Below are 26879 nucleotides of genomic sequence, written 5' to 3'. Positions count from 1 at the left end.
ATAAATAAAATACATACCTATCCGAAAAACGTAACCCTTCTCTTGCAGTCGGGTTAAAAAGTTTCAACCCCAAAACAATTATTTAGTTCTAGCTATTATATGCAACTTTTCACGGGTAGCCGATGTAGCTCTCCTGGGGAATGAATTTTCAAACTTCCCTTAGTGCCATAAGTGGGCAGGTTACGTCATCTAGGATAGCTTCATGAAACTTTATAGCCTTCTGAAGTCTACGTAGGTATGATCTATGCTGATACATATAATAAATAAATAAATATTATCGGACATTATTACACAAATCGACCTAGTCCCACAGTAAGCTCAATTATGGCTTGTGTTGTGGGTACTAGGCGACGATAAATATAATATTTAATAAATACATATATAGATAATAACACCCAGACCCAAGAACAAATAATTGAGTTCATCACACAAATATTTTCCCTGACCGGGGATCGAACCCGGGACCGTCGGCTCAGTAGGCAATTACATTACCACTGCGCCAACCGCGTCGTCAACGCGTCGTATGTATGGTATTTATCATGTATGCAAATGGAATTTTATCTTTTCCAGTATACTAACATTTTATAAGTATACCTACTGCAATAAATTAATTTAGGTATATGACCTAGGAAAACTTTTACATATAGGTACAATAAACATTGCTGGGACATGTCTTCAAAATAGTTTGACAAGTTAAATAAAATAATATCTACTAAACTTTACAAGTATAGAACATAAGTATATAAATATTATAAACTACTTTTATTGAACTAGGAAACTTTATGAGCAAATTAACAGCGATGTACTTAAGAAATTCTATTATTAGGTATAATAATAAACCAATGTCAAATTAAAAATAAAATATAATATGAAACTTGTTCGAATATCAAAAGGTAGTTAGGGACAGAAAAATTTTAATTAGCAAAGTTGAATTCGATTCATTTTGTAACGTATTTTTCTAAAACATTTCATTTCCACTTTTGTGATCGTTGTCTTTGAAAACATTATTAATTTGATATAACGAATTTTGGCAGTTTTATGCTAAGATATTTTATTATAACATAAATATGAAAGCTTAGGTATATGAAATGTATCGTAAAATGTATGTAACGTAAAAAAAACTAGGTTTTTTTAGTTACATACATTTCAAGCAATTTTAGAAATTTAATTTTAAAAAATATTCGATAATTTAATTAGTAATACGTTAGTATTATAATTATGCAAAAGTGAGTAATCTTTTACTTTGCAACGGATCGTTTTTATGATTTTTCTCCTGTCTCCAGAGTGCTCCAGACGCGTAGACGCAAGCAAAGCCGCGGTCGGTAGACACTAGACTACTGCAAAATAATTAGCTTAAATGTCTGGTCTGTAAATCTAAAGTTCAGAACTAAACTCAATATAATTTCTTTGAAAATGTTCATCAATACGCCTTAAAAAAAGTTATGTATTATCCGCATATAAGTAGATGTACTAATTCAAGAAACTACGGTAATGGTTTTTCAAGAACATGTTACGGTAGGTTTGTATTTTCTTTTTACAAATAAAGCATTAACAATTTTAATAACTAGTAATACATAAATAAAACCGGCCAAGTGCGAGTCAGACTCGCGTACCTAGGGTTCCGTGTAAACCTGTTTTTAATATGTTGAAACTGTAAATTTATACTTTTCATAAATTTTTAATTATCTGTGCTATAAGACGTTGCTACTTACTAATTTTCAAGATCCTGTGTTCACGGGAAGTACCCTGCATGTTTTGATTCCCTTGCGAATGTCGAAATCTGCTAATATTTGCAGCATAAACGGCTGTATCTTTTGATTGCGTTGGCTTATAAGTTTGATTTTTTCACAACATCAAGGGACCGTATACTTGAGTATTCAATATAATTTCCAGCTTGATACCTTCACGATTTCCTGAGAAAAAGGGTTGCTTGACAGACAAATAGACTAACAACAAAGTGATCCTATAAGGGTTACGTTTTTTTCTTTCGAGATGCGGAACCCTAAAAATAATAAACAGAAAACACACATAGTCAGAAACCCTTTAAGCGCAGTGATTCTCAGTAATTGCATTACCGTGCTTGCCTCAAGCCCTAAAAGTAAACATAGGATAAGAAAATTTTCTCTAACGAGTGCATTCTGGATTTCATTAGCACTTAATTATTATGAGGGGGAAGTGTATATGACGTTAATAACTGTATTAATTTATGCAATGGGCTTTTTAATTTGTTTCGTAGTTAGGATATTGAAAATGTATGCAATACAAATACTTTTTTATTCGATTCGAGACATCACTAATTAATTATGACGTAATAGAAAAACTTTTGCGTATTTTTGTTACCTTTCTACTACTACCAATACAAAGACACTAGAAACGCTTCTATACAAAAATTATTAGGTCCTTGCCTTGTACCAGGCTAGTAGAATATTTTAGGAGGTGTTTCCCTGATAGTGACGTCACAGAAGGTGGCGGGAAACCATTATGTCATTTCACTTTCGCACATTATTATCTATAAAATCGCTTCCATACAAAATTGAATCAACTTTCGCAGTCACTTATGTAAATATTGATCTGAATGTAATTATAAACGATTAGAATTATAATTTTGTCATGCCAGAGTCTATTAATGTCAATACGAGTCGCATAAATCATTGGTAAGATCAGTAACAAGAAATGCTTGATGGAGAGAAATTAATACAATACGTTGTGGACAATGTGTTTCATAATTTGACCTTGTAATGATCACGAATTCTGGGTCTTTGTTAAAGTATATGATTAAATTTGTCATGTTAATAATGTATAGCTAACTAAAATTATATAGGTAGCTGAAGAGTTTGAAAGTTAGTTTGCTTGAATGCGCTAGTCTCAGGAACCACGGGTCTGATTTGAAAAATTCTTTCATTGTTAGATAGTCCATCTATCGAGGAAGGCGATCATCACGCTTAGACTCATAGAACGGAGCAATTCGGGTAAAACCGCGGGCCACAGTTAGTCATAATTATAAATTACGACTAGGTACATGGTGAGAATTGTACTTACATAACATTTAACAATATTCATTATTATCCATCGAATCTTAAGGTTTTATGCCTTACCTAACAAATTTTCTGATCTAGGTACTCATTATTTTTATTACATTTAGTTCCAAAAAGATAGATTCATTTTTTTATTCTTGTGCTGGCATTATGGATATTAAGTCGTATATTACCTACTTGATATTGTCTTCGTACAGTAAAAGTAGGTTGCCTAAGCGGTAGGTTTACTTTAGGTTTATGTCCCATACAAGTTTGTGTAAAGTAGCTTATAATATACCTAAACTTTTGTGAACGTCCATCCGTCCCGTAATATGGAACTATAGACTTATAGAGCATCCATACTAATATTATAAATGCGAAAGTAACTCTGTCTTTCTGTCTGTTTCTCAATCACGCCTAAACTACTGAACCAATTTGCATGAAATTTGGTATGGAGATATTTTGATACTCGAGAAAGGACATAGGCTACCTTTTATTGCGAAATATGTACCACGGGCGAAGCCGGGGCGGACCACTAGTTGTATATAAATAAACATTTCTATCAAAGCATAATAATATAAAAGCATGCAGTTACTTGGTGGTTAAGTATTCAGTATTTAAAAAACAATTTGTGGCTATAAAATATAAACACATAAATGATAAAAATATTATACGAATTGACAACTAACAACTAACGAGTAAACGATGGACGTTTTTACAAACATAATCTAGCCAAAAAAATATTACCTATATAAAAAATTAAAAAATCAATAAATGCAATAAAATGTTCTATATTTTAAAATTGTGTTTATACTTTTTCGTGTTCTTTAGCTCATTAAATTGATAATTTTATATAAAATAATAATAAATCTTCGTATATATGAATCGGTGAATCCGGTCTAAAACACATTAGAATTTGAATTATTATCAGTGCCAATATAATATGCATATTATTACATAAACTTTTATATGATATAATTAAGCAAATGGTCTTTGTCATAATAAACTCTTTCTACGTAATAATAAATTAGAGAAATTTCGCAAATTATATACAACTATTTATATAATTTTTTAGTTTTAATTGAAGTTTGTTTTAGTTGTAAATAACCTTAATTTAGTAGTGTGAATCTAATTATGATAATAAAGTAAAGTTAACAAATTTTAATAAAAAGAATGGCATTTATTTTAGGGGCCCTGCAATATTTTTATATATTTTCTATTCTAATTTATTATTATAAATATGTGCAATGTGGATTCTTAACTATCTTGTACAAGAAAAAGTACACCTTAGAGCTCTGGTAACAAAATTATCTAGACTTGTGAATTACCTACCCACTTGAAAGTCTGGTATTTTTTTACAAGATAGTGTTCAACAAATAAAACATCTACCCACTTACATTTTCCCTTGGCATAATTTCCTTTGATATAACCCACTTGTATTATCATAATATTTCTTATCTACAAAGCGTCTTGCAATAAACCGTTAGCTTTGTAAATTAATGAAGCGTTTAAAGTACTTTTTAATTATAACAAAAAACTCCATTATTATCGTGGTATAAATGCATTTGAGATAATGAATTATTGTCTCATAAGTACATAATATTATTATAGCTTTCTTACTTTGCTGTATTTATTACAATTTACCATTATATTACAATACCATTCAATAATCTATTGAGGATATTTTACCACAAACTCAATCTCTAATTACTACTTTTGATATTTTATTAACTATATTAAATATATTATTTCTCGTAACACCTTAATGTAAATTAAAAAAAAATGTACTTAATGGTTCTTAAGTTTATTGCAGAATCCTAAAATTATATTTTTTCCATTGATTTCGCTGTTTTGAGTTGTAGTGCCAGTTTTGAAAACACTTTGTTTTGTACAAATGTACATATTATGTTGAAGTTTTTAGTGACTATACCTTAATAATATTGACCTAGGCAATACCATTAGAAGGCCATCCGGGGAAAATGGTACCCCGTTCCCAATAGAATGAAAAGACACTTGGCGAAAAATTACCCTCATAGTGTGGCGAATTTTGATCACGTTTTAGCTTGATGATACTATATTGATGGTGGCGGTTAATGTCGGTGACTTTTTCGATAGAGTGTATACTGTATAGTCTTTATTGTATGGAAATAGTCAGGGTTGTCTTGTCTAATACGGAGTTTCTGTATTGGGAGGAGTTATTAAGAAGAAAATGTGCATAATAAATAAATACTGTTATTTCCTTTTAGAGAAGCTACTGGAAAGCTATTGTACCTATGTGTATATACTTAGATATTAATGAAAGAAAAAATGTTCAGTATGTTTTTCGGTAGTGATTATCAGCTCTGCTGAGTTTGAAACAAGACGGCATTATGTAAAAAAGTACAAGTAAATGTCTCGTTTGGTTTAATTTATTTTCTTCATAACAGATCACATGTAAATGCATGTTACGTTCTACCGAATGCTTTCATGATCAATTTTGTATAATTACCGATTTACATACTAAATACCTAGTTACTGTGAAAAACGCCGATGAAATCGCTTTTTGCTGACACGCGTCCAAGTTTACATGATTCCTGTTCTTCTTAGAAATTATATTCAAATTACGTAATGCTTTGTTCTCATAATTCAAACGACAAATAAAATTCAATTATGAGCTAGTTTTGCACCCGCGGCTCTTTGCTTGCATGCATTTCACGTAATCCCGTGACATCCTTCATACATATTTAGATCCCCTGTTTGTCCCCTTTGAAGGTGGTCTCCAAGGTTATCAAGGCTCTCATAGTTCAAACTACAAATAAAATTCAATTTTTAGCTAGTTTTGCACCCGCGACTTCACTCGTATGCATTTCACGTAATGTCGTGACAACTTACTATAGGTACATACATATTTAGATGCCCTGTTTGCCCCTTTTGAAGTTATATTGCAAAACTAGTGTATGTCACTCTCCAAGGTTATACTCCAAGGCTTATACCTTAGAGAATACATAGTATACTATGTAATTAACATGAACTTCTAAAAACTGTTAAATATTTAAAAATAGCCATCTTAAAATAACATGTAACGAGAAAAGAAAGTGAATTTGAATCTGTTACAAAACACATCTATTGATGAAATCTGCTTACGATGAATCTGTAATCATGATTTGACAATATTATCGACGTCTAGATGAATAGAAAGTGAAGATAAAAGTTACGCTATTGGATTAATGTTCAACACATAACATTATTTTATGTGTATAGCTTTCTTGGTGACTTGCTTCCTGAAAATGAGGAAGTGTCCATTTTGATAGTTTTGAAGGCTTCAGGTAAATATCTTTTTTGTCATAGAGTTATGAATTGCAGCTGTAAACACTTGACTAAAAAATAATGCTAATTAAACAAAATCGAACACAAGAAAATACTAATTAAACATGAGTTTTTGTAAAAGAAAGATAGAGATGAATATAATCTTTACAATATTCTTAGACAGAATACCCTTTTTGTTAGTACGAATTGCACAGTTTTTATATCATTCTTCGGTCAGTTAATTTAAAGACGTGTGTTCGAAGGATGGCAATTTATTTCATACTAGCTTTCCGCCCGCGGCTTCGCCCGCGTTTTCAGAGAAAAACCCGTTCCCGTAGGATTTCCGGGATAAAACCTATTCTATGTCCTTTCTCGGGTATCAAAATATCTCTATACCAAATTTCATGCAAATTGGTTCTGTAGTTCAGGCGTGATTGAGTAACAGACAGACAGACAGAGTTACTTTCGCATTTATAATATTAAGTATGGATTGTATAAAGTCGTTTTTTATTTCATATTGTATAAAGTCGATGAACTTTAATAAAAAAATATACCCATCACGCCAACGCATATATTATATGAATAAGTAATAGAATAACAATTTTATAGTGCACTCTTTTGAACTATTTAAATGTTTGCTTTTTAATTTTGCTCTGATGAATTTCATAAAAATACATCGAAACTTGGAATATAACACTACAAAAATAATTCACGAAAATTAGTACAAAAACTGAAGCGTAGAGACAACATTGCAATAATAATTACAATTTAATATTTGAATAGTAGCAGTACAAATGACATCGATTTAGGGCCGATTTTTCAATGCTTGAATAAAACTTATCCGTCTATTAAAGTATTACACGATAATATTAAAATGTCACGTAAACTGTCAAAAATACGGGCAATGAGAATACCTACGTTTTTAAAATGGTAGTTTTATACATTAATACAATCTAGTATAGCATAGCATATCTATAGAATTCCTACAGGAAATACTTACAACTTCCCTTATTCTTCCTAAAAAAATCATAGTTCTCTTACCATTGTGGCACCTTTATTTTAAAAAGTGATTATGAAAATTTGTTACCTACTCAAAGCATGTAATAAAAATCTCGTGTAATATTTATAAATTAATGATGTATTAAAACATAATACAATGAATTATCTACAGATTGACAAGGCGTGATAAGTCGCACCGTACTAGGAAATGACTTGCAACTTCTTATAACAGTAGCTTCGTGTTTTAAAACGGAAAGTTCACTTTCATTGTTATTTAAAAACTATATAATATTAGGAAACAGTGTTATATTGAAACCTGTTAAATTTTGTAGAAAATCAAAAACAGGTTAGGTAAATAAGTTAAGCTACTTCTTGTATAATTTTATCCTTATATAGCTGCTCCGCGCGGTTTCACCCCCGTAGTTCCACTCCTGTTAGCCTTAGCGTGATGATATAGCCTATAACCTTCCTCGATAAATGGGCTATCTAACACCGAAAGAAATTTTCAAATCGGACCAGTAGTTCCTGAGATTAGCGCGTTCAAACAAACAAACAAACAAACTCTTCAGCTTTATAATATTAGTATAGATTTTATAGGTGTGAAATTGAAATTTATGCTGTGTAGGTAATCAAAGCAAATTCTCTCTGTTATCGATTGAAATCTGTTCCATGGCAAAACCGGCAGCTGAAGCTAGTAAACTTTATTACAAAATAATATTAGTACTTGCTATCAGATAAATTTTATCGGCACTCTAAAATTAATTGTGAAAATTCGTAGTCAAAACAGTCGAGCCGTTCTGATGTGATGTGACTTTAACAAAAATAAATTTGTTTGTATTTTTGTACATAAACTATAAGATACAAATATAATTTATAACATCGCTCTTTTGCAGAAAACAAAATATCTGTAAACCCAATAAATGTTATATCCATTGCAACAAAATATTATGAAATATCCTATAACCTTTAAAATAATGGTCATAATTGTATGATTCCGTACATATCCATAACTGTCGAAATACAAATCGAGGTTAGTCAATAAATACTATTAGAAAACAATAATACGCGTAATAAATTATAACAGTAATGTCGGTTTTAGATGTTAATCTTTTAATTGTACAATCCTTTATAATCTTGTGTATTTTCTGACTTCTTCAATATTAGCCAACCACACTGTTTAGAATATATTTGTTTCTTCTCATTTGAAAATTAATAGTAAAATCAGCGTTCTATACCTTCAGGTTGAAGATAATCCTAATCCTTAACAAGGAAGATCGAATGGGACTTAGCTAATTAGGTAAAATTATTATAATATAATAAATACAAATCTTAATATCTATCTCTATTTATCTTAACTATCCTGTCATATCCTGCTAATATTATAAATGCGAAAGTTTGTGAGGATGGATGTAATCATGTATGTGTATATACGTATGTTTGCTACCCTTTCACGCAAATACGACTAAACCGATTACAATGAAATTTAGCACACATACAGAGGGTAACTTGGATTAACACATAGGATAGGTTTTATCCCGGAAATCGCACGGGAACGGGAACTAGGCGGGTTTTTGTTTGAAAACGCGGGCGAAGCCGCGGGCGGAAAGGTAATTAAACATAATAATAAGATATTTTATGTTGAAAAAACATATTGCAATTTTTTGCTATAAACAATTACGTAATAGTGAAACATAATTCACCCATAGAGAATAGGCACTAATTAAAAATAACCCAATTTCCCTTGAAGGCCCTTGGTTACACAACTTTTCCCTCTCCACATATGAAACTGTTATAGCATATTTTCACGCACCCAATTTCCCGTGATCCAAATTATCGGAAATGTATTCAATTATCAATTGTTCACGATCGATCTGTAACACGAAACGAACTCGATTTCAATCCCATCTCTGTCGCGTGTCTCGTGTTCCGTCATGGGCGATTAGCTGCAATTGTGTATAAATTGCGATATAATGGGCCCTCTTCACAATGGACAGCGTTGGCCCAACAATCGTCCATGTTTGCCGCCACTACGTCGATTTTGAATAAACAATAACAGCCGATCACAGACGGTGAATACGTGAACGCCCTTTACACTATCGTGATTGCCTATACTCGCCTAACGCTGCCCATTGTGAAGAAGAGCATAAGAAACGTCACTTATGGAAAACAATAGAATGGTGATGCAGGGTGCTTTTTCACCATTGATGTGCGAGGGACGTGTTAGCAAAGAACCAATAGTATCATACAACGCTTAATGAAGTGCCCTTATAAAAAGCACCCTAATATTATGTGATCTAAACCTTGGTAGGGGCAACAATTGCTCTAATAAAGTCAAAGATGATTAACTGGGTCGTTTTTAGAAGTTTGAAATAGATACATGATAATATAATACATATTATGTACCTCTGTTAAGAAGGAGGACGGCAGTGTTTAAAAAACAGTCTAAGTATAAAACTACATTTAATAAAAAAAATAGTGGGTGCAAACTAAATACCTATATGGTAACTATAAAATACGCTGATATAATTGTAGTTTTAAGGAAATAGCCCATTGAAAACTATTGTCGTCGTTTTCAAAAAAGCGTTCTTCTCCGTGTGAATTTTAAAATATTATAATTAACTCACTATAGAGCGATAGTTAGTACCTATAAAAACAAAACCTAAGATTGTAAAAAATGTTCCCGGAGAAAGTAATTCACATATTTCACATGGTCAAATTATCATACTTCCAAGTAAGATAATTAACCTTCTTTGTAAACAAACACTTTTCATTCTTCCTAACTAATAAACAAGAAAGCAGTTCCACTTAACATTTCTAAAATTTGAAAACAAAAGCATTGATGTTGTTAAAATCTCATGTTTGTTACAAGTTACAATAATTATTTGGGTTGATAAAGAAAATAAGTAAATAGTAATTTGAAACCACAAGATCTGAATATAATAATATAATATACATATATATAATAATGATATTATAATATATTATAGATATATTATATATAATAGATTTGTGTTTCTTTTATGAAGGATGATATTTGACGCACCTCGTAGGTTGTAAAATGTTTTAACAGGTAATTCATATAAATCATTTCCAAATCCAAAAGCACAACTGACGGTAGGCAATGAAGCCATATAAAATTTTATTTGAGACATAAATAAATATACTTTAGAAAACAACAAAAAAATAGATTATTGTATTGTCACCATTGATAAGTGTACTTTGAATAAAGTCTATCTGTATAGAGTGGGTCAAAATCCTATTTAAATGAGTCGGTTACATACAAACATACATGTGAAGGTAATATAAGCGTGTTGAAATAACACCTTTAGGTAAAACCAATAAAGCGAAACCAATAAATAAAAACTAACGACGCAATCCAAATTCTCAATTAAATTAAACTACAAGTGAACAAGAAACTGTTAAGTAAAGGTTGAGTTGACCTCAAATCGTAGAAACCGTTGACCCAGTGCTGTATAACAATGCCTTGTTTTAGTGCATCTTTTGAGTTCACAGCGCAGCGGTACGAAACTTTCGTTCTAGTATTTCTTAATTTGTGTGATTTTCTAATTGACTACCTCTTTATTAACAAAACAATTAGCAATTTGGTTTGTCAAAGTTTATAAATATAACTACTTATGCTTTTCAATTCCTATTCAAAAGCTTTGGCTTTGTAGATGTAGATGACTACGGAAGGATTGCAAGCGTTTCCCGCTCTACAAGTAATATTAAAAATACATGTATAGTGAAAATACTATACACAATACAAGGCTTCATACTCTTATTATTAAGTTAATATGTACCTACTTATAATATAATACAAGAATAAATATTTATAACCTCTATTATGTTCATTGTTAGGTAGATATATTTATATTGTATGCTGAAAAATAAAAAAAATAATTCTTTATCACTACATAGTCCCTATGTATGCTTAAATCTTTAAAACTACGCAATCGATTTTGATTCGGATTTTTTTTTAAAGATAGAGTGAGTCACGAGGAAGGTTTTAGTATATAATTGATTAGGTTTTAGACTAAGCAGGCGAAGCTGTGGGCGTAAAGCTAGTTATTTATATAGGTTTATAAAAAAGGGCATTAAAAAGGCAGCATTTATTGTTAAAGCAAAGTAACTACTTCCTTTTAAATGTTTCTATAGTTATAAGTTACGTACTTATTCTATCCAATTAATAATCAAGCAGAAAAATTGGGCAATTGATAATTGTTCATAAGTGCGTCTCATAGACGAGGGTTACTAACGACGAGACGGGAAGCATTTGTATTGAAGCACGCACGTGACTAATACAAATCATATCACGTTTATCCCCTATGTTATGTCTGTTTTGTTTTTGTACAGAATACTTGACTTATATTATATTCTATTATATTGTATATCTGTTGGTCTTGAAGTTTTATGTAAGTATGGCAAACGAAATCATTATCAATTTGGCTAAAATAGTTTACTCAAATCGGTCAAGCCGTCTCGCAGGAGTTTGGTCACAAACTTCTCCTTTCTGTGAGCTATTATATATTCTTATGTTTGACATAATTAAACACACACAACACAAAATACACACAATTATAATACAAAAAAATAAATTTAAAATTGTCTATACGACAGAACGAATCTTTTCTTCGATATAAGCATACATAAGTATGTACAAACAATTAAAATAACTCTGAAAACGGGTTAAACCTGAAGCCGTACGCTATTGAGGTTAGAATTTACTTAGAAGAATAAACTTGTTAGAAAACATTGTGCCCTGTATTTTAAAATTATTCAACTCTATTTCCTTGCGTTGTTTGCTCTACAATTTACTTGTTAGTGTACAATTTCTGAACTCATTTTATTATTGAATTAAAATATGTTTATATATTATAGTAAATAATGTAGAGACATAGTATAAGTACAAGCTTCTATATACTGATTAATATTTGTTGTTGTCTGCTTTAGAGACTCTACACAATTGGTAAAAATGAGCCTTAACATGTTGTCGTCAAAATTCGTTTTAGTTATTATAATAAAATATAATATTGCCATTTGAACCAACATTTTCTTATTTATTTTACCCTGTATTTTAAAATTATTCATCTCTATTTCCTTGCGTTGTTTGCTCTACAATTTACTTGTTAGTCTTATTGTTAGTGTACAATTTCTGAACCTATTTTACTAGGTATTGAATTAAAATACAGTAGAGCTATAAATAATAAAATAAAATGTATGTAGAGCTGAATTTATATAGTTCTTATATTATATACTATATACATAATACATTTGTTGTTCGTCTATTTTTAGAACACACATTATACCTATTACATTATTCAAATATAATGTCACTTTGGATAAACATACGAGTTTTTCTTATATAGTGTTATTTAATACAATTTCTTTAGTCAGTAGACAGGTACTTGGCAAGATACGTTGTTCGGCGTGACGTATATGACTCGCACTTGGCCTATATTTATTTTTAGAGTATCTTGAACCTGTCCTATAAAAAGTTCTGAAACATACACTATACATTAAAATGTAGAGCTGTATCACAAGCTGTATCTATTTATACAGTGTCAGTATTAAAATGTCACATGCATGGACGTATAAAAAAAGACGGACGCCATATTACGAACAAACAACGTGAAGCCACCATAGTAAGCTAGCGATCGTGTAAAGACAATAAACACGCACACACTCTCACCATAGTAAGCTAGTCGGCCGTCATTACGTCGTGAACTACCGACTGATTAACTGCGTCACTGTTTCACAAAAAATATTTAAAATGCCGTCTTGCGTGATTAATTGGTGTCGCAACAGTACAATTTTAAATAACAAAACACAAGGGATTACATTCCACAGGGAAGCAAGTTATTTCTTTTATGTTTTAATAACAAAATTATTACGGCAATATTTATAGAAAAAAATACAGCCGCCATTGTCATCAGGACAGCTGTTGCCATGGCAACATGGCACACACACATGGATGTTTCGCCGCCATTACTAGGCTCCACTCAATGTTTAGGCGATATACCGTCCGTCTTTTTTTATACGTCCATGGTCACATGTTATTGTAATTGTCACATATTACTCACATCTGTCATCTTATCTGTACTAAATACCAAAACACTCAATAGATGGCGCTAGGTGGGTATTCGCATGTTCTATATCGCGCTATTGAAGTTTATTTCCAAACACACAATTGATTTGAGAAATGTACCAGCGGACAAGACCTTACTTCATAGGATCATTTCTATAGTAAGCTCTTCACGAGAACTCTTACATTATGTAGGATCAGACCAGCCATGATGAGGAGACGTGGCGCGGTGCCCTGAGCGTGAGGCGGGCGGAGTCAGCACTCAGCTGGCTCTAGCCCTCGATGATCGTTCATCCCCTGCTTGCAGGGGGCGTGGGGTGCTGTCGCTGTCTGAGTGGCTTTTTTTAACAATTATTATAAATTATAAAATAAAATATAAATTATAAACTATCAAAAGTTATAACAATAAATAGCAAACTCTTACGTATTATATAGAGCTATTTTAGTAATATTATATAAACATTGAGCTGATTATAGAGACTTTTTACAACTGTTCAAATATCATGACAATAGAGGTAATTTCACCAAAATATGCCTACAATTGAAATTTAAAACTCACTTCAATAATAATTATACTTAGCGATACAAGACTTATGAAATTGATATGTTGAACTTTTAAAAGTTATGTCTGTCTGAACCTGCAACTGTATAAGGACAAAAAAGCATCGACTGAGAGTGTTTTGTTAAACCAGTAGCAAACATTTTGTGAGTAAACTACTTCAATAAAAACATAATGAAATTCAAAAGCGCAAACATGTACAAATAACGGTAAGTTATTAGCAAATAAACGGTTTTAAAATATTTCCCGCATAAACCTCAATACGATTATCACGACTAACTGTAAAAGAGGTTAAGAAACTGTACTGTATATCCACATTGCATTAGTCAGAATATACAGAATTTTATAGTCGCATTGATTTTGAAATGTTCGTTCGTTCGTTCGTTTCAGCCTTGGGACGTCCACTGTTGGACAAAGGCCTCCCTCAAGGATTTCCAGTACAACCGGTCACCGGCGGCCTGAATCCAGCGGCTCCCAGCCACTCGGACCAGGTCGTCTGTCCATCTTGAGGGAGGTCGTCCCACGCTTCGTCGACCCGTTCGTGGCCTCCATTCCAGAACCTTTTTGCCCCAACGGCCATCGGTTCTACGATTTTACATTTACTCGATTATACCAACAATAATTTTTTTATATTACTTGTTACTTAGGAGTAAAAAAAATTATTCCGATTAATATCATATTAAAAAACTTCTGTAATATTGCACAGCTCTTGAACATTAATAATAGAATTTGTCTTTAAGGCTGGGGATTAAAAGTTCACCAAATAATGTACCATCGTCTATTCTCATTTTAAGCAATAAGATCGTCTAATAAGATTCTGGAAGTATATAGGATCGAGTTAAGAATTTAATGAAAATTAATTATAATGAAAAATAGTTCTTTGAAATACCAAGATAACTTTAATGATTGTAATGGGTATATTTTTTTTATTTTAGGAAAATCTCATGTTTTCGTTACATTTCGTTTCTTAAAAATTTCGACGTCTGTCTCTTCTAATTTTGACCATTCCGAATCAATTAAATTCGAATTCGTGCAAAGCAATAGGAACTGACTCCCTTCACTATTACACTAAGAGACTAAACAATAAAAATAACATCATCTAGTGAGGCAAATAGAAATTGTAACAGATAACAAATAAATTACAAGTATATTCTTAATTTTACGAATGCGACAATCGTTTTAGCAAAGATAGATCCATCGATCCTATTTTCATCAAGCAATGACAACATTCAACAAGTGATGAAAAATTTGATTGATTTCTCAATTTACTAGTCATTTTACACATCACAACTAAGCCTCTACCAGTGAAGGAAAACATGAAACATCGTGGCATGCCAGAACGAGGACTGTGCATTGGAAACATAGCTACGCTGATTGATATCTGATTACTCGAGGAAAATATCATCATCATCATCATGATCAGGTCATATACTTTCCCACTGCTAGAACACGGGCCTCCTATGAGAGTACAGGCCATAATCCACCACGCTAGCCAAGTGTGGGTAAGCGGATGACACGTCATGTCGTCGAACTTTTTGATTCTTCGACATGTCGGTTTCCTCACGATGATTTCCTTCACCGTTCGAATAGTGGTGATGTTATCAACATGAAACTTTTAACCCTTTCTTTGCATGGTTAATCATGATATTGTCTTAGAATATTTGATAGAGTAATATCAGAGCAGTGAACAGCGCATTGCGACTAATTGTAAATTGTCTGAACTCATTGTTTCTCCGAAAGACAAACACGGTTCATTAGGCAATGCTGTTGTGAAATTTGAAACTCACGCTGAAAATGTTTACCGTAATGACAACCAGTTGATAGCCTGGATTAGGTACTAGGTAGTAAGTAATAGTAGTATTACGTGTTTATATTTTAGATATTTTAACGCTATAAAATTTAAGTGATTCTCAAATCTTTAAAGATAAAAATATAGGCTAGGTTTTTTCGGCAGTTCAATATAGACAGAGAATATACATAGAGAGTTATTTCCGACTCAATCTTATTAATTATATATTAAATGCACATATGGCATAGCCAAAAAGCTTGTACCTACGTTAAATAACGCTGAAACATGTTTAAATTTCATAAAGATTAAAGAATATCACTTTAAAACACCAAATCGATAATTTTATAACGACACTGGCGTATCAAACTATATAGGTAACTACATATTATTATGTACAGTGTAATTTTTGCAGTAATACCTGCTTACATCAGTGGCTAATTCGTCCATGCCACCACGTTATGATTTTATCTTATAAAATAAAAACACGCACTTATGCATATTAATTAATTGTTTAATTTTATAATTCTTATATAATTCCGGTCTTCCGCATACATTCATAATGTTCATTAATGTTATACTTAATAATTTTTAAATATTATGAAAGAGTGTTTGACATTCTTTCACTAGGTACTAAAGCGTATAAACTATTTTTTTTATAAAAGAGTGGGCAAACGGGCTTGTGGAGCGCCTGATCGTAAGCGAGTCCACCGCCCATATTCATCTTCAGAGACTTCTGCAGACTGCAGATACGTTGCCGTCTTTTTGAGCTGGAGGTACACTCTCTTCTTGAAGACACTCAAGCTATAGACATTAGGAAATATCGCCGCGGGAATGCTATTCGCTAATTTGGTATTGTCTGGTATAAAGTTACGGCAAATATGTTCTTTTATATTGTATCTAATAAGATAAATAATTTTTGGGAAGTAAAATATAAAAGTAGAACGTTTTAAATATTATTGATGGAATTTATTTTGTACTAAGTACATAATCAAACTTAATTAAACTAAAATATGTTTATTTGCCAGTGAAAGTGCAACTGTTTGACGTATATTTATTACAACAAGAAAAACCAAATAAAATTGAACTAAATATGGCTCTACATCTCAAATGTACAGAACTAATCAGAATTAACACACTTGTTTACCGTTTACATATAAAATACGTGAATTTCCGCTCTGTTAGATAAGATAAATTACGAAACTAGACTACTATTTTGGAGTTTAGGAAGTGAATGTTACGTCACATCGGCTACAAAGAAATGACTATAAAAAATATTCATAAGCAAAACGTGAACTGTTTTAGTGATTTATTGTGTGTAAATGTTTCGCATGCGATAATTTCTCGCGTGATGTCTTTCGTATGTTCTTACTTCTTCAGTGAAGTCCCATGTCCCCTAGTGGGGTAAGGGGCAGATGCATTTTACATCCGTTCCACTGATCGATATTCTTTAAGTTGGTGATCAATCTTCTGTCCAGACCGAGACATTTTTTTTCTTCGTCTCCACCGGGAATCAAACCTCGGACCCCTCGATGCTACGTTCACGCGTCAACCACTGTATTAAAAGACGGTAGTCTTAAGTTAGGCTACGGTTTGTTGTTTGTTGTAATTAAACGAAGGATTTATTCTGAAGCCTTATAAACCCATCAGAGATTAGATGCCCGATTATGTAAATAAGAGGATGAAAAAATCTTTACAAGCTTTTCCATTGTTACATATATGCATAATGTATTGTAATTGGCTTAATTCATGCATTTATAGCAAAAAGATACTATTCTCGCTACACATGCGAGTTTTTTATTTTTTTAATAGAATTTAACTACCGTAACAATGTTGCATATGAAGATCTTAATTTGCATGCATATGTTAATCATATTAAGTCATCTGTTGCAACATAAGATGGTTTACGTAACGAATAAAAATTAAAAGTAGATAAGTATTAAAAAAAACTTAATACATAATAATAAAAGTATAATAATATAAACTACTTATTAGGTCCTTAGGTATTAGATAGTTAAAATTAAAAAAAAATCAAGTACTTTGAGATAAAGATAAAAAGGTCACTAATTAAATAATTTATTGGAAATATTTGCCAATAATAAGATTTTTTTGTCACTAATTATTTATTGATTCTAATAATTCTTAAAAATATTGCTAATGATAATTAGTGACCTAAAAAAATGTAATTTGAATTAGATCAAAAATGTAGGTCAAAAGCTTCGGTAAATAATCCACATCCAATGCATTAGCGTCCAAATCTCAGTACGGCCCAGTTCCGAAAATTTTGAACTTGCACTTTCAATACTTTCTCCAATTGGTCAGCAGTAACCTTTCTTTTCGTGACGTCACTCGATTGTGGTGCTTCGGGCCGTGTGTTGCGGCTTGCAGTTACAACGCTGCTCTTAAGCTGGCCGGTTTTGCCAGACCAAAACGCGGTTATATGGTTCTGAGTGACGTTTGTTATGGTTGTTTTTGTTTAACAGTTCTGATGGGATAATGGGATATCATTGAGGTGAGTTGCAGTGTTGAAGTTTGCGTGCACGCAGGTGTAAGTTTTGGGAATTGTTTTTTTGTTTTTTTTTTAAGATTTTTAGATTTATTTTTTATAAAGATGAAAAATGTGCGTGTGGTAAATATTATATATATAATAATGAATAATGTTTTTAATGCAATGTGTGTATTAAGTTAAAACTATATATTATATATTAGGTACTGCATTATATTTTATATTTATGATTTAAGTTATAAATTTTATCACCGTTTAAGTCGTAAACAATGCGCATTCATGAAGTCTACGTTTTATTTATATATTTTACGTCAGTTACCTACATTTCCAAGTATTTTTATCACATAAAAAATGATTTATATACAAAACATCCATCAATTTATTATAAGTTAAATAAATAAGAGTATGATCGCATTGGGTCATGAAAAAAAAACATTTTAATATTATACATACAGTAGAACTCCTAGGTATCTACCTTTCAGATATATTGACATATGTAATTAGCATATATTTCGTAATTTATCTACTGAAATTTGGTCACTAATATAAAAGAAACTCGTTATATTTATCACCTAATTTTTGCGCCGACGCATTTGGTTGCCGGTTACAATAATTCTTAAGTTGTCATTCGAAATGTATATAATACTAGCTTTCCACCCACGGCATCGCCCGCGCAGTCAAAGAAAAACCTGCATAGTTCCCGTTCCCGTGGGATTTCCGGGATAAAACCTATCCTATGTCCTTTCTCGGTTATCAAAATATCTCTATACCAAATTTCATGCAAATTGGTTCAGTAGTTAAGGCGTGATTGAGTAACAGACAGACAGACAGAGTTACTTTCGCATTTATAATATTAGTATGGATTGTATAGTGTGACTCTACAATTTTTTTTTAGTTTGAATCTACATTATTTTATTAATATAATTATTATGATTGTATATTTGCACGTGAAGGGAACAATGCCTTTATAGATGAACCTTAAAAGAAAAAGTTCAATTTTAAAAAGCCCACTGTAGAGTCAGAGGCATACTTAAGTTAATTTATGAGACGCCTGTGTACATATTATATAATATTAATATAGATATAATATAATTAAAGCCTAAATATGCGATACTCTACCAGTCTGCCGGAGATGTCACGTGGTTTTTGATATATCTTTATATATAAAAATGAATCGCAAAATGTGTTGGTAAGCGCATAACTCGAGAACGGCTGAACCGATTTCGATAATTCTTTTTTTATTATATTCCTGGAAGTACGAGGATGGTTCTTATGTAGAGAAAACGTAAACATGTACCACGGGCGAAGCCGGGGCGGACCGCTAGTAGCCAATAAATTACTGAGATTCGGGAACTAAGATGCAGACCGTACATTACAAAAGTTTGACATAAAAGTTTTTAGAAGTACTCAGCTTCTAATCTAGAGTTATAAATGGTTGTGGATTGTGAGAAAAATAAATAAAATATTCCTTATAGGTAAATGGAATATTATAACCCTCATAAATGTAAACATAAGGATATCTTGTCATAAACGTACATGTAAAATTACTTAACATTAGAAAAAAATACAGTCGAATTGAGAACCTCCTCCTTTTTTGAAGTCGATTGAAAAGTAAAAAAGCCTATCAAGTAGGTATCAACTTTATTGAATATGTCCATGTCTATGTCTATGAAAGAATAAGAAATAAACATTATTTATTTATTTTATTTATTATTTAACTAACTTAACATTAAAATAATATAAAGTCATGTTAATTTGCGTTAATTCAATTTTCATTACATGCATCCTTGTAAGTTTGTTACTAGAACCATACAGCAAAATATTGTAAACAGCACGAGTTATATTTAAATATTGACTTTGTCAATTTATATGCACAAACTATTTCTAATGAACTTTGTTACGTCTTACAACAAAAAAAATACTATTATATTAATATTATGCTTGATAGAATATACTTGTATATAAATGCAGTGTAAAAACAAATTATTGTTCTGGCATAATGATTGATCCCTCCCAAAGCTTGAGTAGTTTTGAATTCAACTGGTGAAGAAAGCTAAGTATGCATTCACTTAATTTTTTTATTTTTAAAAAGTTCAGAAATATAGGTAGTTATAGTATAAACACTTAATTTACAATCCTGTTATAAAATATTGATTAAATCCAACTAGTCCTAGACTCCAGACTTCTTAGTTGACTTATGACAAAAATAGAGGTTAATTTTTTTTTTTATAAATAGAGACTTATATAACATTCATTTTAATTGTTTAGGTTACATAAACATACATGCCATGTATATTATTTTATAAATATGGTAAGCTGGATTAAATGTTCAAAAATCAAAATATGTAATGACGATTCAAAAGTGCTTTTAGAAAAAGTCTAATTGAATAAATAAATGTTTGAGTTTGAGTATGGAAATAAGGATTGCTGGCTGGATTCTGTAGTTTCATGTTCGGTATCCAATAAAAAAATATACAAATTGTCAACTGAAGAAATCAATCACTAATCACTAATGGATAATGGATATCTTGATAATTATAATGTATCGTTATTATTTATGACTTTTAAAAAAAACAAGAATTCTGTATGAGACAAACTTGCAGGCATGATATGACAGAAGAAATTCATAGCCAATGAAAGATGTATTAACATTTTTTACATGAAACAATGTTGGGGAATTTTAAAAGTACAATTGATTCATAATTATTATTAACAAAAAAACATACAACGTCGTATTGTATCCTATACTAGCTGTGCTCCGCGGTTTTACCCGCAGTGCCCCGCTCCTGTTGGTCTTAGCGAGATGATATATAGCCTATACTCTATAGCCTTCCTCGATAAATTATTATTTAATTTAATAATTAATAAAACATTATAAAGCAAGCCTTTATTTATTTAATACCTAGATTAACTTTATATCGGATCACACATTTCAACTCTTATATAATACGAAAACATACTAAACGTGACATTTTTCTATTCGGTTGTAAATCTATTAGCTGCAACGAGATTATAAACCTCTATATATAACCTATTTACGTCATGCATTTTACTGTACATCTAACGGTGTACAACTTGCCTAGAAAATTGCTCTCAGCGTATGTGTAGTGGTCTTCATATTATGTAATATTGTGTGATAAAAATTAAATAATGGATATGTTATATATGTTTAAGATATTATTAATCATAATATAGAGAAATAAAAATTGTATGAATTACTAGCTTTCCACCCGCGGCTTCGCCCGCTTTGTCTAAAACATAATAAATTATATACTAAAACCTTTCTCTTGAATCACTCTATTAAAAAAACCGCATCAAAATCCGTTGCGTAGTTTTAAAGATTTAAGCATACATAGGGACATGGGGACAGAGAAAGCGACTTTGTTTTATACTATCCTAGTGATAATTTCGCGAAAGGTTATGCAAGTCTATTTACTATACACATTATACCTATAGAGAAAAATATTGTATCAATTATAATTTCGCAATAGGTTATGTGTGAGACTATATTTTACTGGAGTTAAGATAATAATAATAATTCATTAAGCGGTTCTGTAATAATTGGATCACAGAATAATAGAAAAGAAAATATAAATTACAGAAAGATATAATATTATGTAGTTAAATATATTTTCACATTTAAACTAAAACTAGGCTAAACAATTAACAAAAAAAATATATTTAATAAGTTATTTAAAAAATTCAGAGTTCCAGTTAATGCACATTTTGTACACCAGTTTATTAACCGCTGATGTAACACATGAAAGTATTTGCATATTGCAAGGTAATTATTTGTTAATCTATTGATCTTATCGTAAAAGATAAAACCCAAATTCCATATATTATAATAGACTAGATTTCCGCCCGCGGCTTCGCCCGCGTTTGCAAAGGAAAACCCGCATAGTTCCCGTTCCCGTGGGATTTCCGGGATAAAAACTATCCTATTTGTTAATCCAAGTTACCCTCTATATGTGTGCTAAATTTCATTGTAATCGGTTCAGTAGTTTTTACGTGAAAGAGTAACAAACATCCATACATCCATACATCCATACATCCATACATCATTACAAACTTTCGCCTTTATAATATATATTAGATATTAGATTAATGTTATACCTGTTCATTAGAACACAGAAGCAATTAACCACTTGCACTTGCACTTTATCAATTTTGAAATTTCCATCAAGCCTAAAATTGTAACAAAAAACAAATGAACACACTATAATATATAAACATAATAGTATACTTTATATGAATAAATTTGCGTATGCTTAGCCGAGTCTAAAATTCTGAGGAGATAAAAACTATAACGATATGCCAAGAACCACTGTCTACTTTTATAATAATATTTTTAAGCCTCCGAAAAAAAAAAGTGATCAGCATAATTACACTTTTATGTAGTTTAAAGTTGCAATTATTAATAATTCTATCACAACTTTTAAACTGCGTAAAGCTTAAGATAAAAACTTTCCAGACATCGATACAGAATTCACTATCTCTATTGCTACTTAAATTTAACTATTACCACAGACTAATAATAATGTACTACGTATAGAACTATTACAAACTCAGATTACAGATAATTTTCGGTAAAGAAAATTCACGAATCTGAAGATTGTAGCAGCAATTTCTTTGAAGTGAAACTTCTTTAGGCACGTTAAGAGTAAAATTTCAAGGTCGTGTCATGGGAATACCGTCACGTCATGGAGTAAGGCAACGATTTTGGTATCTTTGAATCTTGCCAAAGAAGTTTCACTTCAGACACGTGTGCGCGGCACACACGCTCTTTTTTTTGTTATAGTTGCCATACTTCAATTAAGTGATTTTTATTAATTAGAGAATAATATTTGCTATTATTAAAATCACAGTTGACAATTCAAAAGAAGACATACAGATATTAAGTGCATCTGCCATAAAAATGACTGCGAATTATCTATTTTCTATCTCCATATATCGAAAAACAGGTGTTCACAATTAAATCCATTTGTCTTACGCTAATATGATTATCATTGGCTCCCGTATAATTGGTCACGAGATCGATCCGCTCAATTTAATATATTTGTTCGTGCTAATCTTAATGTTATGAAGTTATGCAACGATAAATCAATATCTTCTGTATGTTCGCACTATTGTTTCTCGATACATATACGATTACAGGTATGACACGAGATTTCGCCGTTGATTTAATGTGCATGGCGAACTCACGCATGAATCAATCGGGTTTTAAATCCGTTTTTTTATGTTTGATAACGAATGACAATGAGACGCAGCGGCAAAATATCAGCTTATTTTTGTTTCCAGTATAGGGATATTTAGAATTAGGTACATACTGCTGCCTCATTCCACGCAAAATGATTCAAAATATATCAGTGCAGTTTATAAGTATTAATTACCTATTACTAATGACTACTGAGTGGAATACTTTTGAATCTCAATTAATTGTCAACATTACTAGAAGAAATGGTTAGCTATTGTAGGTTTATAGGCAAATCTATACTAATATTATAAAGCTGAAGAGTTTGTTTGTTTGTTTTAATGCGCTAATCTCTGGAACTACTCGTCCGATTTGAAAAATTCTTTCGGTGTTAGACAGTCCATTTATCATCGCGCTAAAACTAACAGGAGTGGAGCACTGCGGGTAAAACCGCAGGCCACAGCTAGTCTATAATATAATTGCAGTAATTAAAGTAGGTACTAGTACAGTTTTTTACCAGTTATTACCTACTATTGTTTTATAGGAAAAAAAACAATTAAAAGAAACGTACCTTCATAATATTATCAGTCACGTATTAAGACTATAAAAATCTTTTATGTAAATTTTTATTGACGACATAATATTTTGTTATATAGGTACCTGTCATTGTTTGCATGCTTCCAATAAACCAATTAAAAAATTTAATAGCATCACTACATAGTAAACAAAGTCGCTTTCTCTGTCCCTGTCCCTATGTATGCTTAAATCTTTAAAATTACGCAACGGATTTTGATGCGGTTTTTTTTAATAGAGTGATTCAAAAGGAAGGATATAGTAAATAATTTATTATGTTTTAGACAAAGCGGGCGAAGCCGCGAGCGGAAAGCTAGTAGATAATATTATAATACTATAATATCATGTTTAGATGTTACCTATGACGCAAGAACGTCTCGTACGATTGGATTAAATTTTAAGCACAAACAGTTTATAATCCCAATAAACAAGTAAAGTACTTTAAACAAGACTTAGTCTGAGCTAAACCTGGGCAGCCAGTAATAGATAATTCAGAAATAAAAAAAAATAATAATAAAAATCTTTATTTATCCATACCTTCAATTACACTGTGTATGTCACTCATTTTATATAAGCACAATACTTAAAACTATATGGACATTATCGTCTAAACTAGGCCGAGCACAGGCTCGGATACAGATCTTAGACGATGATATCTTCCCAATATGTAATACTAGCTGTGTCCCGCGGTTTCACTCGCATTGCTCCGCTCCTGTTGGTTTAAGTGTGAAATCAAAATCAAATCGGACCAGCATTTCCTGAGATTAGCGCGTTCAAAGAAACAAACAAACAATATCTTCAGCTTTATAATATAATATGTAATATAAACTAATTATTCACAATAATACTATGAAATAGTATGAAGAAGTTGCTCTTATGATTGAATGTCATGGATATATGTATGTAATTTCATTTATTGCAAAACTGAGCTTTTACTTCGATTTTTGCGTGTGTTTCAGTAATTTGAAGTTTCTTTTAAGTAACTTTTATATAATTTAAACCATGCTCCACACGCGAGTCAATTTACGTGTGAGTTTACGGGTAGAAATCGATTTTCATTAATTTACAGCCCATTGACCGCGAAAGTACAATATTATGTATTTTCTCTTTTAATTTGTCATTTAAGTATGTTGCAATTTGTTATTTTATTGATTTTCTGAGAGACTCAGTGAAATTTTGCGCTAATCGCCCATGTAATTTACTTTTATCTTCTCTTGCTTTCATGAGCCATAAATTTGACATGATTACTTTTTAATCTTTTCGCTCATTGTTGCAAATAACAAACTTTATTAATTTAAAAAATAACATTTAAACAGGTTTTCTATATTCAACACCAAATCTAATAATTATAAAATCGGGTAATTGGCCTTGTTCCTACACTAGCTTTCCGACTGCGGTTTCGCCCGCGTTTTCAAAGAAAAACCGCATAGTTCCCGTTCCCATGGGATTTCCTGGATAAAACCTAGCCTATGTTGCTTGGTGAAGACGCAGCTTTCTAATGGTGAAAGAATTTTTGAAATCGGTCCAGTAGTTTATGCGTGAAAACCATACATACATACATACATAATTACAAACCTTTCCTCTTTATAATATTAGTATAGATACCTAGGTAAAGTTAACAATAATATGTATACGAATTTAAAATCGTTCCCTTTTTTTTAATATCAAGGCTGTAACCTAATCGTTGTCCTTGTAAGATGTAGCTAGGTACTATATCAATGCATAAATCTTATTTTATCACACGATCGTATAATAAAATAAAAACATGAACTTGCGTGAGTCTTTTAGATTTTAGATGGTTTCACACAAAAACAGCTGATTTAATCTATACAGCACTTTTAAGCAGACGTAATGTGTAAAGTTAAGTAGAAAAGGCTTGTTTAACCCTGGTGGATGGAGTATCTAGTCTCTATATGGATGTTGTTATCTCCAAGTTAACAAGATGCAACTAAGAAAAGGGCATTCAACTTACACTGACATGCATGGCTTAATAAATGAAGCATGAACATTACATACCAATAACCGTAATGATTTTGATCACCACATTCTTAGATTATGTCGATATTCATCTAAATAGAGAGCTATTAATTATAGGTGCATATCATTCGTGATTTGACGATTAATTCTCGAGATATATATGTCACGGCTAAAGGTAGGTGAGAACATAAACTTAAGATTAGCCGGCTAAACTTAGGTTTATTTTCGACGAGGTGTTAATGTTAGTTTGTTCTATCTTTAGCCGGCTAAACTTAAGTGTAACCGCAGGCCCGTGGCTAAAAATGTCGGGGTGGGTAGATTTGGTTAGCGCCGGGCCGGTGGAGGGCTTGAGGGGCCCGCACAGTGCCAGAAAACACTCGCCCTGTTCCTTACATGTATTATAGTAACCAAATCTACCCACCCCGACTCAGGGCAGAAAGCTGGTGGCTAGGTTAGGTTAGGTTAGAACTCTTAAGACCCGCACGAGCCGAGCGAGCGCAGCGAGCGTGCTGCGGCAGCAGCCGGCGAAGTGCCAGAAAACACTCGCCCTGTTCCTTACATGTATTATAGTAACCAAATCTACCCACCCCGACATTTTTAGCCACGGGCCTGCGGTTACACTTAAGTTTAGCCGGCTAAAGATAGAACAAACTAACATTAACACCTCGTCGAAAATAAACCTAAGTTTAGCCGGCTAATCTTAAGTTTATGTTCTCACCTACCTTTAGCCGTAACATATATATATCTATGTCATAGACCTTTAGTTTCTGTGATCTGTGGTCATAGACAATCACAGTATCTAGTATTTACGAATAAAAAAACTATAATACCTATCTTAGTAACTTTTTAGTACAATCTAATACTACTTACTTTTCTTATCTTAAAACTAGATAGCGTTAAAATT

The 26879-nt window shown here is 31.7% G+C and overlaps 1 protein-coding gene and 1 non-coding gene across 3 annotated transcripts in view; both read left to right on the top strand.

Annotated features, from left to right (window-relative positions):
- The first annotated feature begins 13511 nt into the window (after positions 1 to 13511).
- LOC149488563 (small nucleolar RNA U3) lies at positions 13512 to 13719 on the top strand. Its single transcript, XR_016315671.1, has one exon. It is a non-coding gene; the product is annotated as a small nucleolar RNA U3 (small nucleolar RNA).
- Positions 13720 to 18078: 4359 nt separating this feature from the next.
- The window catches only part of LOC149488562 (uncharacterized), a 38213-nt gene continuing 29412 nt past the window's right edge, over positions 18079 to 26879 (top strand). The window contains exon 1 of one of the 2 annotated variants that reach the window (XM_089695721.1): positions 18079 to 18237. The gene's annotated coding sequence lies outside the window, so the exon portion shown is untranslated. Of the gene's footprint in view, positions 18274 to 26879 lie in introns of both variants that reach the window. The other variant, XM_089695722.1, reaches the window with a different exon arrangement.

The sequence above is a fragment of the Colias philodice genome, chromosome 5 (assembly GCF_061535455.1).
Source record: "Colias philodice isolate Cphi_HAF_F1 chromosome 5, ilColPhil1 Martin Lab GWU primary, whole genome shotgun sequence".
Taxonomy (NCBI): domain Eukaryota; kingdom Metazoa; phylum Arthropoda; class Insecta; order Lepidoptera; family Pieridae; genus Colias; species Colias philodice.
Note: the sequence above shows the minus strand (reverse complement) of the source record. Positions and strands in the feature narration are given on the sequence as shown.